The sequence below is a fragment of the Camarhynchus parvulus genome, chromosome 4 (genome assembly GCF_901933205.1).
Source record: "Camarhynchus parvulus chromosome 4, STF_HiC, whole genome shotgun sequence".
Taxonomy (NCBI): Eukaryota; Metazoa; Chordata; class Aves; order Passeriformes; family Thraupidae; genus Camarhynchus; species Camarhynchus parvulus.
Window position 1 is genome coordinate 19,371,934 of NC_044574.1, and position 13,933 is coordinate 19,385,866.

Genomic DNA, 13,933 nt, shown 5'->3' on the forward strand with positions numbered 1-13,933 from the left:
TGTCCGTGTTGTTCTAGTGGATTGCATTGTTTATTTTATTCTTTTTATTTCTTTCCTATTAAAGAACTGTTATTTCCTGCTCCCACATCTTTGCCTGAGAGCCCCTTAATTTAAAATTATAGCAATTCCGAGGGGTGGGGAGGGTTTACATTCTCCGTTTCAGGGGAGGCTCCTGCCTTCCTTAGCAGACTCCTGTCTTTCCAAACCAAGACAGTTATTTTGGAAAATTTAGACTATAGTGCTAATGCAACCATCAACTTCAATGCTGCAGGGTACATATCTTGTTTGCTTTCTGGATTATTTCTGGACATCTTGTCAGGAGTGCTGAAATGCCTCCAACAGTGTATTCATGATTTTAACTGAATGACCAGCTATCAGCTGTTTGGCTTGACCATGTCCCTATTACTCTTTCATAGATATTGATCTAACTCAGTGATAATGGATTTTGATTGTGCAAACACCTGAGGATTCTCAGATTTGGACTAGAATAGGAGCATTTATGCATGAAGAAAAATATCTGCTGTTGACTATTTATTGAATCAGCCAGAGAACATAAGAAACAAACAAACAAAAAAGTGAAACAGATGAATAATTACACACTGCAGATAGAGTGAAATTGGAATTCCTTGATTGATAAAGAAAAATATAATTAAAATTATTAGAAATATGGTAAAAGTATTTGCCAAAAAGGCCACATTGACAGACTTTGATTGTTAGGTTCTCTTTGCTAGATTTTGGCTGGGCAGGAATAGTGATATTACGTTCTCTGGGTGGTAGGCATGGTGGTATTTCCTTCAATCTCAGTAATAAAGTATATATAAATTTGCTTTTAGGAGTACAGAACATGTTCCATATCAGATAATAATTTTACTGTAGGTAAAATTGAATGTCAAATCCCAGGAGCAAGTTTCTGAAACAAACATCTTTATTTTTATAATTTTTCTAAATATTTTTCTGAAAGGGTGTCCATGCTGGTCTTAGACATGTCAATGCTGTAGTGATTTCCCTGTTTTGTAGTGGAGGGAATAAAGGGAGAGACAGCAGGTTTATTAGAGTGAAAGAGGTGAAAGAATAGCAAAGCAGAGAGAAAGACTTCTGAAGGAAAGTCTCAGTGTCTAAAAATGAAAGCATCATTTAAGTGATAGGTGCCACTCTGCCCTTTTGTCACTCTCTTTTTCCTTCACATTTCAAGATACCACTCACATTCCCATCTATTCTTGTGTTGACTCCTTTCCTTCCAGCCACGTGCCTTCACTTGCTGCATGGAGGGCACTGTATGAAGACCAGACTGTATCTAGTTTATGATATGTACTTTAGGCTTTAGCAAACATATTTCTACCCAAAATTACACAGGACTGACCAATTAAGTCAATACCCTAATAGATCTAATGAAAGGTGTATCTACTTACAAGAACACAGTTGAAGGAATCTGGGTAGCAACCTAATAGCTTATAGTATTTCCCCTCCAGGCTGGGGATACAAATACATTTTGCCTCTCCTCTAAGACAGTTCTATGACCATTAGGAAACCCCTACACAGCTCTCATGGTTGTGTTGGTACTTCTGTTTCTGCAGCTACTTAGTGAACCCAAGTAGGGCACTGAACCACCTTGCAAGCAACCCAAAATCTCTGTATTTAAAGCTTCCCCTTCTGCATCAAGTATAGCTCTACAGATCCACAGTCCAGTGAAGGAGAAAGCAGATATGGGAATGAGAACCTGGCAGTGTGGGAGAAGGGATTCAAGTCTCACTTTAACATCCAGCTATGACCTCAGCCCTTCTGGATCTAGTTTTTATCTGTTTGCTCCATTTAGCTATATTATAAATCTGTGTCTTCTAGCAGCACTCTGAGGCTAATGCAGTACAGTTAAATATTTCTAATAATCAGTATCTAAAAAATAACTAGAACATTAAAAAAAAACCCAACATGCAAGTTTCTGATCCTAAACAGATTGATTGAATATCTCAGTGCACTCTTGACACCTGTGAAGATATTTTTGTGTGGCTCACAGGACCTTTCAGCTATTCTGTGAAACACATGTATGTCCTCCTGTCTGCTGCTTTTGCTAGCAGCTTGGGAATACTCCCTGGTGAATTTTTCAGCATCTTGATAGCTGTTAGTTATAGTTTCTTTTATTAAACTTGTTGTAAGTACAATTAGTGGCTCACTAACTCTTGGCATAGAGCATATATTATATTTTAGAATATCTCCTTTTCTTGCCTTCCTAGAGGACTGAATTCATGGCTTCTTAGTGATACAAAATGCTTCCTGAGTTTTATCCATCACAAACAGAGCATTAGTTAGGTAATCCATAGCTAGGGTCAGCTAACAGATTTATTAATTTGCAGACACCTGACTGAGAAAAATGACTGGATTGTAGACATATGATGCCGCAGCTTATTATTTTGAGGCACTATATCCTAACTTCAAGTATCAAGGACAGAATCACCATGTTTAGTAGAATTTTGGTGCCATTTTCTCCTTTTTATTTGCCATTGCTTCTTTTTTATAGTAAGATGATCTTGCTTTTCTAGACAAAGCATGAAATGAAGTCACAGCATCTCATTTGACTGGGAGGGAAATTAAATAGAAAGATCCACGTGATCACATGCATATCTACACAATTATGGTTTTATACACTCTCTTTAGTGTCTTAAGTTTTTAGAGCAAAGGAGGTAAGACAGATTTTTGATTCTTTGAAGGTGAAAAGGAGACAATATTGAGAGGGATATTGAAGAATCAAACAAATTACTAAAATTAGGAGGAAGGAGTGGAAAAAAATATTTCGCAAAAAGTGAGAAAGAAGAAATGGAGATGACAACTGAGAATTAAAGGAAAATTGCTTTAGGAAAGCAGTTACTGCTTCTGAGTTCAAAATTCAACAGCAAAAGGAAACTATTGTGCTAGTAGGAAATAGATGGAAGGGAAAAGAGCTTGAAAAAGAGAACAAGGAAAGTTTTTTGTTTTTATTTTCCATGCCTGGTTGGTATTCCCTGGAAAGTGTTATTATCTTCTGTATGATTCTTGGATGATTTGGCCGATTTTGTTTATTGCTTCCTCTTCTCTTTGTAATGACTCCTAAGCGAGCAGAACCTGTCAAAATGGAGCTAATGAGAAACTATGAGAGATGACAGCTGCCATGGATCCTGTATTTACCACATCTAGGGAGTGCTGAAAGGGAGGCTAAACACCTCTGAAGTAACCAGTCACTTGACATTGCTATGCAGTTGTATAGCAAAGATCTTAGCCCTAGTAAGGTTCAGTATAACTGGCCAGCAGCTGGTCCCAACCACAGGGTCACTCTTCTGCTTCTCCTTCATGTCAGCAGTGACTGTGATGTCTAGGGGCATGTTTGAGGGCTGGTGTCCCCAGTATCACACCAGTTCAGCAATGACAGTTCTGGGTATTATGATGATGCGTGTGAAAGAGAGAAACTGGGGGTGCTTTAAAGACCAGACACAGATGGGATGCTGCAGAGAACTGGCACACAGGCTAGTGTAAAGAGTTAAATATGTGCAGGACTGCCAGGCAATGAGAGACACATTGAAATACTATGCTTCCTGTGAAAGAAAAGTCACATAAGCAATGTTTAATTTAAGTGCTGCTGAACTCAGCAAATAGGTGTTCTACATATCACTTTCCATGCTTCCAGATCTTTAATTCACTGATGGTTTCTGTACTCTCTCGACCTGCTGTAATAATCATTGCTTCACCTATCCAAGTGGCTGACTTGCTCCATGGGGGGAAAAGCCAAGACTCAGAAGTCCCCAGCTAGCTGCTCCATACAGGACTCCGAATTCAGCATTCACAGATTTTTGGCTGCTGCAGCAATTTTGCTATTGTGCTTCTCATTGTTTCATTCCAGAGGGGATATGCAATGTGTCAAAAAATGAAAATATTAATAGAGACTATCATGTATCATTCTCTACAAGTAGCTTCTTTTTTTGCAAAGGACAAAGTTATGAACTGATAAACTGAGGGTTAGGATTAAATCAGCCATTTCTATGGAGATAACTTCAGAGAAATACAGCTCTTCCTAGTGCTGATCAACTGCTGATCCTACTCTAACTTGTAATGAAAGGATTAGATGACAAGTGTCACCAGCATTATTTCTGATGCTAAGAGATTGCTAATAATGTGATAGAAGTCTGCTGTGAATATTGCATGAGGAAGGTTATCTATAGCATAAGTTGAGCAGGGAACTTGCTTTTTTGTACCCTGACAGCATAATTACAAATGCTTCTTGCTCCTTACACGTGTCAGCTCTCTGCTTCTGCTGTTAGTTTATGAAGTAGTGTAGCGTGCTACACAAATCTGTCATGGTCCTTCTTGACCTAGAAAAGTCTGAGACTGGATGATCCAAAGTAATGTAAAATCAATGTTTTTTCTCCCCACAGAATATTGCCAGACTTTGGGTACTGCTCAAATAAATAGATAACATGGGGATTAACTTCTCTTAAATGAGTTAGCAAAAGAATTATTTGAAATAAAAGCACAGCAGTGGGTAGCAGGACACTTATTATCTATTTCAGTCCCTGCCATGAAAATTCTTATTGCCTCACTTTACCCACTTCTGTTTGACAAATGCCTCATAGAATAGTTGCTCAGCTAGTGCAGTTGAGTGGTTGGGAAGATTTTAATAGATACTTGACAGAAGATACAATACAACTCTAAAGTGTTATTATTGTGGTTTTGCTCACAGCTTTATGAATATTGTAGAAAATTTTTTATTAGTTCTGTTTGGTAGAGATAAGAAATCATTCACAGCTGGCAATAGCTTTTACGAGTGTGCTTGTTTTAGTTGGGGTAGAATTAATTTTATTCATAGTTGCTAGAGTGGGGCTATGTTTGGGAAAACATTATTGATAAACATTACTGATAAATGAATGCTGCTTTAGCCATTGCTGAGCCATGTTTGCACAGGGCCAAGGCCTTTTCTGCTTCTCACTCCACCCCATCACTGGGGAGACTGGGAGTACACAGCTATCTGGGAAGGGAGACAGCTGGGACAGCTGATCCAAACTGACCCAAGGGCTGTTCCCTGTGGCATCAGGCTCAGCATATGCTGCTGAGAGGAAGAAGAAAGAAAGGGGGTGACACCATTACCTGAGGTAATTTTTCCTGATTTCCTGGAGTTGGCTGAACACCTGTCTGCCCATGGGAGGGAGCAGATTAATTCCTTGTTTTGCTTTGCTAGTGTGAGCAGGTAAACTGTCTTTATTTCAATCCACAAATTTTTGTCACTTCTTCTGATCCTCTCCCCCATCGGACAGAAGGGGACTGAGTGAGTGGCTATGTGGTACTTTGTTGCAGCCTGGGGTTAAACCATATTAACAAGTAGTCTTGCTAGCTTGCCGTTTTATTTAAAAATACCTTTGGAGTTTTTCCCCCTTCTTTTATAATTTATTTAATTTGATCCATTCTAGTCTCTGCACTTGAATTTCCTGCATGATTAATTCTATAATATTAAAACTGTGATGAAATGCAAACTTTATAAAATTGATGGATAATTATGTTTCTTATGCTAGTCAGCGAAACGAATGATGAAAAAACCACTATGGCTTGATCAAAACCATTAAATAATTTAAAATGAGGACTTCAGAATCAGGTTAGAAGAATTATATTGAAAATAATGGTTATCTTGCTTTGTAAGCTTTCTGATGTGTCCTCTCTTTTGCAGGGCTTTTTTTCTTGAGAATGTTAAGCACATATTTGTAGTTAATTTGCTGATACTATGTGGATGAGCTATTACTTTTCCTTAACTTCAAATTTTGCAGTTCATTCTTTTCATTCCTAAAAGGATAAAGGCTGGGATTTTCCAAAGGAGCTTAGAAAATTTAGGTCTAAATTTTAAAAGGTGCCTGAAGATTCAGATAGATGCCAAAGGGGATTTTTCAGAAGCATTCAGCTTTGTATTAGAAGAAATATAAATGGGTATTGAAATTCTTGAAAATCATACTGGGTTTGTATCAGTAGCCTTTAATTCCTACAGGTATTAAAATTGCCTTCTTTGGCTATATCTATTTTAGTAAGTAGTGCAACACAGCACTCCAGAGCAGATTTGTAGAGCAAAATGATGCTGAGAAGCTGACATACACATTTTTAGTTTTGGGGTGTTTGTCTTCAGAAGAGCACTAGTCCTGTCCCATAGACTAAATTGAAATTAGCAGATGGAGCCTGTTAAATATGTCAGAGAATCCCAGAGGAATTTTTTAGAAGCAATGCCTGGAAGTCCTCTAGTCCAATGTGCAGCCCAGTGAATCCGCTGAGTGCTGCACTCCTCTCCCAGTGATGAGTGCTGTAGAAGTCCAGCCTGGACCTCCCAAGCTGCAGCTTCTGTTATTTTTGTCTGCATCTTGTGTTAGTGTTCTTGTGCTTGTCTAGCAAGTCTACCAAGGTAACTTTGGCTCTGTGTTTCATTTCCTGTCCAAGCTGTGAGCACTAGTATAGAAGCATGTGAAGCAGGATTGTGCGTTTGCAGCCCTTTCCTAGGCAGACTTTTCCCATATATACTGCTTTCTAGCTTGCTGCTTTCTGGATGTGGGCCCCTAGTTCAAAGCTCTCCATGATAGGTTACCATGTCTGTCTCCTGGTCCACTTTGAAGAAATAAAACAAAGCCTGCTGGTGACTCAGGCATGCATCCAGTTGTTCTTCTGCCCTCTACCCCTATATCTTCTATATAGCAAAAATAAAAATATTGTATAATTCGTGACTGTCCATACAGGGATATTATAGCAGTTACATACTGCTGTAGATACCTTAAATTTCAGTTTTGTCCTGCAAAGTATAGCAAGTCAATTAGAATTGCCTTAAGCTTCCTCTGTATTATCATGGTTATCAGATACTGGGTGCACAATCTGGTTATGGTGAAGTAAGATTTAATTTTCCAGGCTGTCAGCTTACTGCTTGGGTACATTACCTTATACTACTGTGAAGTAAAATTTGTCCTTTCCATGGATTAGTTGCCATTTTCAAGTTCCTCTCTGAGTTTGGCCCACAAAGTCTTGTTTGAATGTTCATTGCCTCAAGGAAGTATATCAGTGTTGGAAAAAGTGCTTTGCTCTTGCGGAAGCTCTGCTGTTTTTTCCCCCATCAAGCTTTAGTTTTGTTTTTATATGCTTTTGTCCTTAATTAGGCTCTTAATTACTTTCTCTGAAACCACAGTAAGTCTCATTGCTTTGTAATTCCCCTGATCTCCTGTGACTTCTTATTTTAAATATAGATGGTGTTTTATGCGAACAGATTGTTATCCTCAAAAATAATTGCTGTTGTAAAGCCTGTATTTTGTATCCTTTTCTATATCAACACTGCTTCAAACTTTATTTCATTCAAATTTTTGAAGCCAGTTAAGTCCTGTAGCCTGGAAAATATCAAATATATTGACTGTTTTTCTGGTTTTGTGCTATATTCTCTGTAGTTCTGTGCTCATCGAAAAAAGGAAAAAAAGATGATACTTTTTCCATTAGCACTGTTCCATTTATGGTCACCACTGGTATAAAGAAAACAATAATTTCTCCCACAAAGAAAGTGGGAAGAAATAGGCAAGTGGGTCAGCAGCATCAGCCAGCCTGGGGAAGGCACAATCTCTGGTATGCCTTTTCACAGCATGGAAGGGTGTACAAGGCTGTGTGCAGGAGAGGGTCTGATGCTTTAAGGGTGTCTGGTCAAGGACCTTTTCAATGGCAGGGGATAATTGGAAAAGGAGGAAGCCATAAACAAGAACATAGAAGGACACAAAGCTGACGAACAAACCATGAGGGAGGCATTGATGGGACCCAAAGCTGATTAATCACACTAATTGATGGGGACCTGTGAAAGTGTCAGTGTTTATTCCAGGGAGGTAATGTAGGTATCTGATCAGGGACCTTGTCTGTTGGGAATCCAAGGGAAAAAGGAGGAAGCCAGAAACCAAACCAAGACACAGACCTGATAAAGCAAACATGGAGACAGTGACAACACTCACACTAATTTTAGTGGACTATCAAAGAATCACAGATGCCACTTCCAAGAAGATCAACCTGGACTTTGTAGCAGATAAAATTGTTAACCAGAGGAACTCTGGATCAGGAGGTTGCCAAGGATGAATAGATAAGTACAAACCCATGGGGAACCTGCAGGGGAAGGAGATTGGTCACTTGTAAAATAGTGCAGGTCAGTACACTGCCTGACCAAGCCCTGTGCCTGATCTCTGTAGTGTGTCCTATCTTATGTCTTATTAAATCTTTTCTTAGCTCCCTCTGTGTCTGTGTGTGTTGCAAGGACTAAGTGCCAGTCACTGGTGAGACCTGTATGTGTGTCAGTGGGTTCTGTGCTGGCTACTGGAGTCAGGCCAGGGGTGAGGGTGCCTGCGCTGGCAGCCACTGAGCAGTGAGGCCTCTGTGCCATCTGCTGGAGTCACTGTGGGTCTTTAGCTTCCAGCCACTTGGACAGGAGCACTGTGTGTTCCCAGCTACTGGGAGAAGGAAGCAGTGGTGTGAGAGAGGAAAGTGAGGGGCTCAGCGCTGGCAGCTGAAGTGCCTGGTGTCACATCCAGGATCACATCCAGCATCACATCCAGGATCATGTACAGGCTGGGATCACAGCCTGGGTGCCAGCTGCTGCTCCATCTCCTCCAACCAGGTGTGTGTGAGGGGTGGGGGTTTTGTTAGCAAACATCAAGGTGGTCCAGACAGTGAGGGGGGACCTTGAGTCTGAGCTGGGGCATTAGGTGGGCAGAAGGTCTGTGCTGGTACATCCAGGGAGACTGGAAGTTGTGAAGTGCACGAGGGATGAATGTGTGAGCCCGTGTGTTTGGTAGCGAGCATCAAGCTGGAGTAGCTGGCAAGTAGGGGACTTGGTTCTGTGTGGGTACCCCAGGGAATGGAGGATATGTGTATGCTTGTGGATCTAGAGATTGCCATGTGTCTGCCTGCGCTAGTGACTTGCAAGGAGGGCAGCTGGCTGGCTGGCTTGTGTTTTATGACTTCTGTGTGTGCAGCACCTCATCTGTGGCAGGCAGCTTGTGTGACCAGCTGTGTCAGTGTCCTCTATGTCTGTGTGTGTGTGTCTCTGGGACATGTGCGGCTTTGCTACTAGTGGAAGCTGCAGTCAGGAAAGCAGCACCCGTGTCCCTCAGGGGTCCCCAGGCTCTGGGCTGGGCTCCAGCAGTTGGGCAAGAGGGACCTGGGCTGGAGCTGCTGGGGAAGGTGGCAGCAAATCTAACATCACTTAGTAGAATCATATTTTCAGATATTGCATCATCCCTTTTAAAGCCCTTTTGAAGCATTGTGGGCTAATTAGAGATAGTAGCATGACCTCCCATGGGGATACACATTTGGAGCTTCTGCCTCTCCTTTTATTAAATTGTGATATACCTGTTGGTCTGCAACAAGAGACAAGAGAAAAGTAAACTACAATTACAATTTATCAGAATATACATACTAACAGCCTGTGTCTCCTGCCTGCTCCTTTACTCACTCTCAAGTGCCTGAGCCCCTGCTGTGCTCTGTCCTTCCAAGTGAGAGCACAGGGTAGAGGCCTTGGCAGGCTCAGAGTGCAGCATTGGGTTGGTGCAATGTGATAAGAAATGTGGGGAAGAAGATACAGGAACATAGGCTGGGTGGGTGAGAGGGGAGGAATATATTACTTTATGATGTAGAGTGTGGGACTGGAGGGTGTAAAGGATAATGCATCTAAGTGGCAGTTTGCAGTGAGAGGAGCAGGGAACTGGGGGCAGCCAGCTGAATATGGAAGCTTCTTTCAGGATCAAAGGCTGGCTACTGCCTGAAATAGCTCCAAATAAAAGCTGTGTCAAAAGCTGTGTTACATGTGTTTTTATGACACTTATTAGGTGGTTTTCAAATCTTACCCTTATGAGCAAATAGTTTTCAGCACATAACTGCAAATGTTCAATGTACATGTGTTGCAGGTAGAATGTAAAAATGTGAGGTTTGGAAATTCAAAAGTAAAGTACATACTCCTGTCTCTCATCCTGATGGCTGAAAACTGATCTGTTACTGGGACTATGAAAAAATGCATGATCATGCATGTGTGTAGGTAGGTTTCTGCCCGTGTAAGTTATTCACTGATTTCAATGATGTTTTGGCAGCTGATGACTGTTGATGATCCAGAGATATTTCTTTTTATGTGTTGGCATGAGCTAATGGACCATGTCTGTCACCTGAGTGAAGGTAGGCTTGTAGTTCTCTGGTTTACATGGTCTGGTTTTTGCTCTGCATTTCCCTTTCAAGTGATCACTTATATAATGTGTGAACTTGTTATAGTTGGTTTTTGTAAGAAGAAAAAAGCAAATGTGTTTGAAGAGCCTACAGATCATTCTAGCTATCAATAGGATACAAAATTAATAATTTCAAACAATATCTTCAGTGATGCATTGGAAATTACTATGTAATGTGATCTGGTTCAGAAAGCTTTAGAAAAATAATAACCTGAATGAAGATGAGGATCGAAGAAAATGCCAGTAGCTCTCCTGTTTTATTTCAGTTTCCTGTAATTTTATACAATAACATGTCTGATGCTTTTATAAATATCTGTAGTGCAAAAAAAATTCCCATATATTTCCTGGTAACTGAACTAAGGCTAGAAATTTTTTCTAAATCCCATTTCAGAGCACAACATTGATTTTATTTTGGATATTTTTTTAAGATTGCTTTTGTAAATTATTTGTCCATAAAGGAGAAGTATAGAACAATACGTCTTCTCCTATTTATGGATTCTACAGATGTGACACTGTACATGGACCTTATTCAAATATTTCTATTGTTGCAGGAAAAAGTAATCCAAACCTCTAGATATACATAAGAAATTGCCTTGGCAGTCATAGCTGATTTTTTAGTGTTTATTGCTTTTTTTATCCGATGAGCACTTTATTCCAGGTTTTAAATCCCCTAGATGGCACTACAGAATGCAGTATTTAAATGTTTCATACAATGCTATTAAATAGATGATGTTAAATAATTTTTCTCTTGAAAAATAAACATCTGTGAGTTGCTTAACAAAATGAAATAAAAGGCAAAGCTTTTGTTTAATACATTTGTGGTATTTTGGCATGTTCTGATGTACAAAAAGTGGAACAGTATGCTAGACATGTGCCAGATCACATATCACCCTTTCTGCTCATGTGGTCCAGATGGTGGCTGTCAGTTTCAAATCCAGACTTGGGCCTCCAGGTCTGAATTGGAAAATAAGTGTGTTCAATCTAAAGGGATTAAAGACCAGGAAAGAAAACAAGAGTTGTTGCTTTGTGTTAGAAACATACATGGCAATTGAATGTCATAAAATTGTCCATTGCAAAGGGTTGTTGTTTTAGAACATGTAAGGGATTTTAATATTTTAATTGGTATTTAAATTTCATGCTTTAGTTGCAGGTACCTTGCGTGCTGGACCTCATGGGAATCCTGATAGTTTGTATTACCCCTGAGCATTTCTTTTGCAGTTGGTGTGTCATTGTCTGCAGATCACTGCAGTAAATACTTTACTGTACTGCTGAAAAGAGAGAAAAACATTGCCATCTGCAACTACAGCTTGCAAATTACAGCTTGCAATCGTCTGCTATTAAATAAAGACACTTTAACAATATTTTGGGTTTTAAATTAGCAATTTACATCACAAGATGCTGAAAATACTAGTCTTTTAATACAGCAATTTTTGTTTCCTTTTAACCAGGCCTTAACATGTATTGAATAAAATAAAAAAAAAAGGAAAGTGATACAAACCAGTGTTTACTTAAACAATAGCCACTGACAGCAAGAGACACACAGATGGAAACCCAGTCGCTTGTATCTCAGTGGGAGGTTTCATTTGAGGACCTTGATGGGGATGTGATTGGACTGGAACACTCTAATTTACATCATGGAGAATCTATCCTGATGCCTTTTTTATGATGCTGCTGTGCCAGACTAGGTCTCCTGTGAGAAACTGGTCACATGCAGGGAGAAGAAAGGAAAGACTTTAGTCTGAATTAGAGGAAAGAGCAGAGTTTCAAGTACTGCAAATACAGGCTATCTTGCAATAGCCTGCTATTTTATGGACACAAGTGATGGCAGAACCATGCCTTTGCATTTTTTTTTTTAAGAATGGTAAAGAGGAGAACGGAGGAGCTAAAGGGCATATTTGATGTGTGGTGCATATTGCCCTATAGGTTAAGGAAGGAACAGAATGCATAATGTCCTGCCAGGAAATGGCCCAAAATGTCCTTTTTTAATGTCACTTCATTTACAATGATAGAATGAAAGACTGGAGAGAAGTTGTCCATTATAATGTGTGCAGAGCTCATTCTTTCATCCATGGAATCTTAGTGTCAGCAAAATGTATGGAGAGATTCCTGACAGAAAAAGCCCTAGATGTAATGGAAAATGCCAGCAAAGAATTCTGTGAGGTAAGCAGAGTTTTCTGTTAAATTCTACCAGATGGTCCACAAAGGCCTATAAAAGTGCTTTCCAGTTATAAATCTTAGAGAATTTTTCCTCTCAGGGCTAATCTTGTAATTGCTAATCAGCGAAAGCTACAAGTGCTTGCTTTATCTTTGAGTACACACAAAGATGTTTTACTTCTAGTCTGCCTGGGCTTTTGGGGGAAGCAAATTCTTTATTATTGATGAGAAGGTAAATCTACTGGGGCAGGTGGGGAATAGCATAAGATTCCTTGGGAAGTACAGCCAGAGCCTGCTTGGGCATTTAGTAACACACTGAGTGTTGTAGGGGATCCTTTTCTTCCACATACTTTTGTGATGCTGCTAAACTGCATATTCATTTTCTTAGTCAGCTGTCACAATAGAAATCTGTACAGTCTTTTGGCCAGGAACTAAGAATCCTTGTTTCTCCTCCATAATAATTCCTACCTTTTTTCCTGATGTTGAGCAAGTGCCTTAGGCTACTTTGGAACTGAGCTGTGGGTGTGTACTGTGGCACTTGGCAACATCCCAATCTCCCACTTCTCCTGACTTGCAGGCAATGGGCAGTGGCAGAGGTACCCAGGGTAGCCAAATATGTGAGAGTGAGAATAGAGGGTTTGTGGTGCATATCCACATCCCCCCAGCTGGGTAAATGCGCCTCCTCTATTTAGTATTTTTTGTTTTGTGTTCTCTATATCTCCTAACTATCTCATCCTATTTGTCTGAGGATCCTGGAATCCATTTTAAGACTGTTCTAGCCAGCACCATATAATTTGAGTCCCCTGTAATACTCTCTACATGAAGTCAGCAGCAGGAGTTATATATCTAGCAGAAAGCCACTTAGTAGCTGCCACTTACAGACTTACTGTAGTCCCTGATACCTGTCACTTATTCTGCAAACTCTTAGGATCAGGTTTATATCTCCCCATTTGCCAATATAAAGCTTAGCATAATCTCAACTGGCCTGTGTAGAGACAGTTGCGACACAAATACTTTTCAAAATGCATCTTTTGTTATTGGAAATGTAAATTATTATCATCATTTAGGTCATTTTTTCTTAATCCTTTTTATTTTTTCTCTGATAAAAAGAACTGTTTCACAATAGTAGAGTATACAAATTTTCACAGTAAGAGAAGAAAAGGAAAAAATTCTTTTAATAGAAATTTAATCTTACTGAAATGTAGGCAGTTATACTCAAAGCACATACTAGCCTCAGAACATTGTTATTTGTCAAAAGTTTGTGAAGTGCAATTCCTTCCTTGCATGTCATTCTCTTGGTGCCTGCTGAGTAGCTAAGAAATTTCGGTCATGATTCTAGCAAAACATGGCAAAACCTACTTAGATTCTTTCAGTGATTTGCCAGCAAAAAGTGCTAGTGCAATTACTCACTTGCCTTTTTAGTCTGTTTAGTCTGATTAGTCATCTCTCTGATACTCATTATCATTCCACATTATAATTTCTCGTAAGAACTGATGCTATACATACTGTATAAATGTCAGATCGGTCTGCATTTAGTCTTGTGAGCCCTGTTCAGATGATTT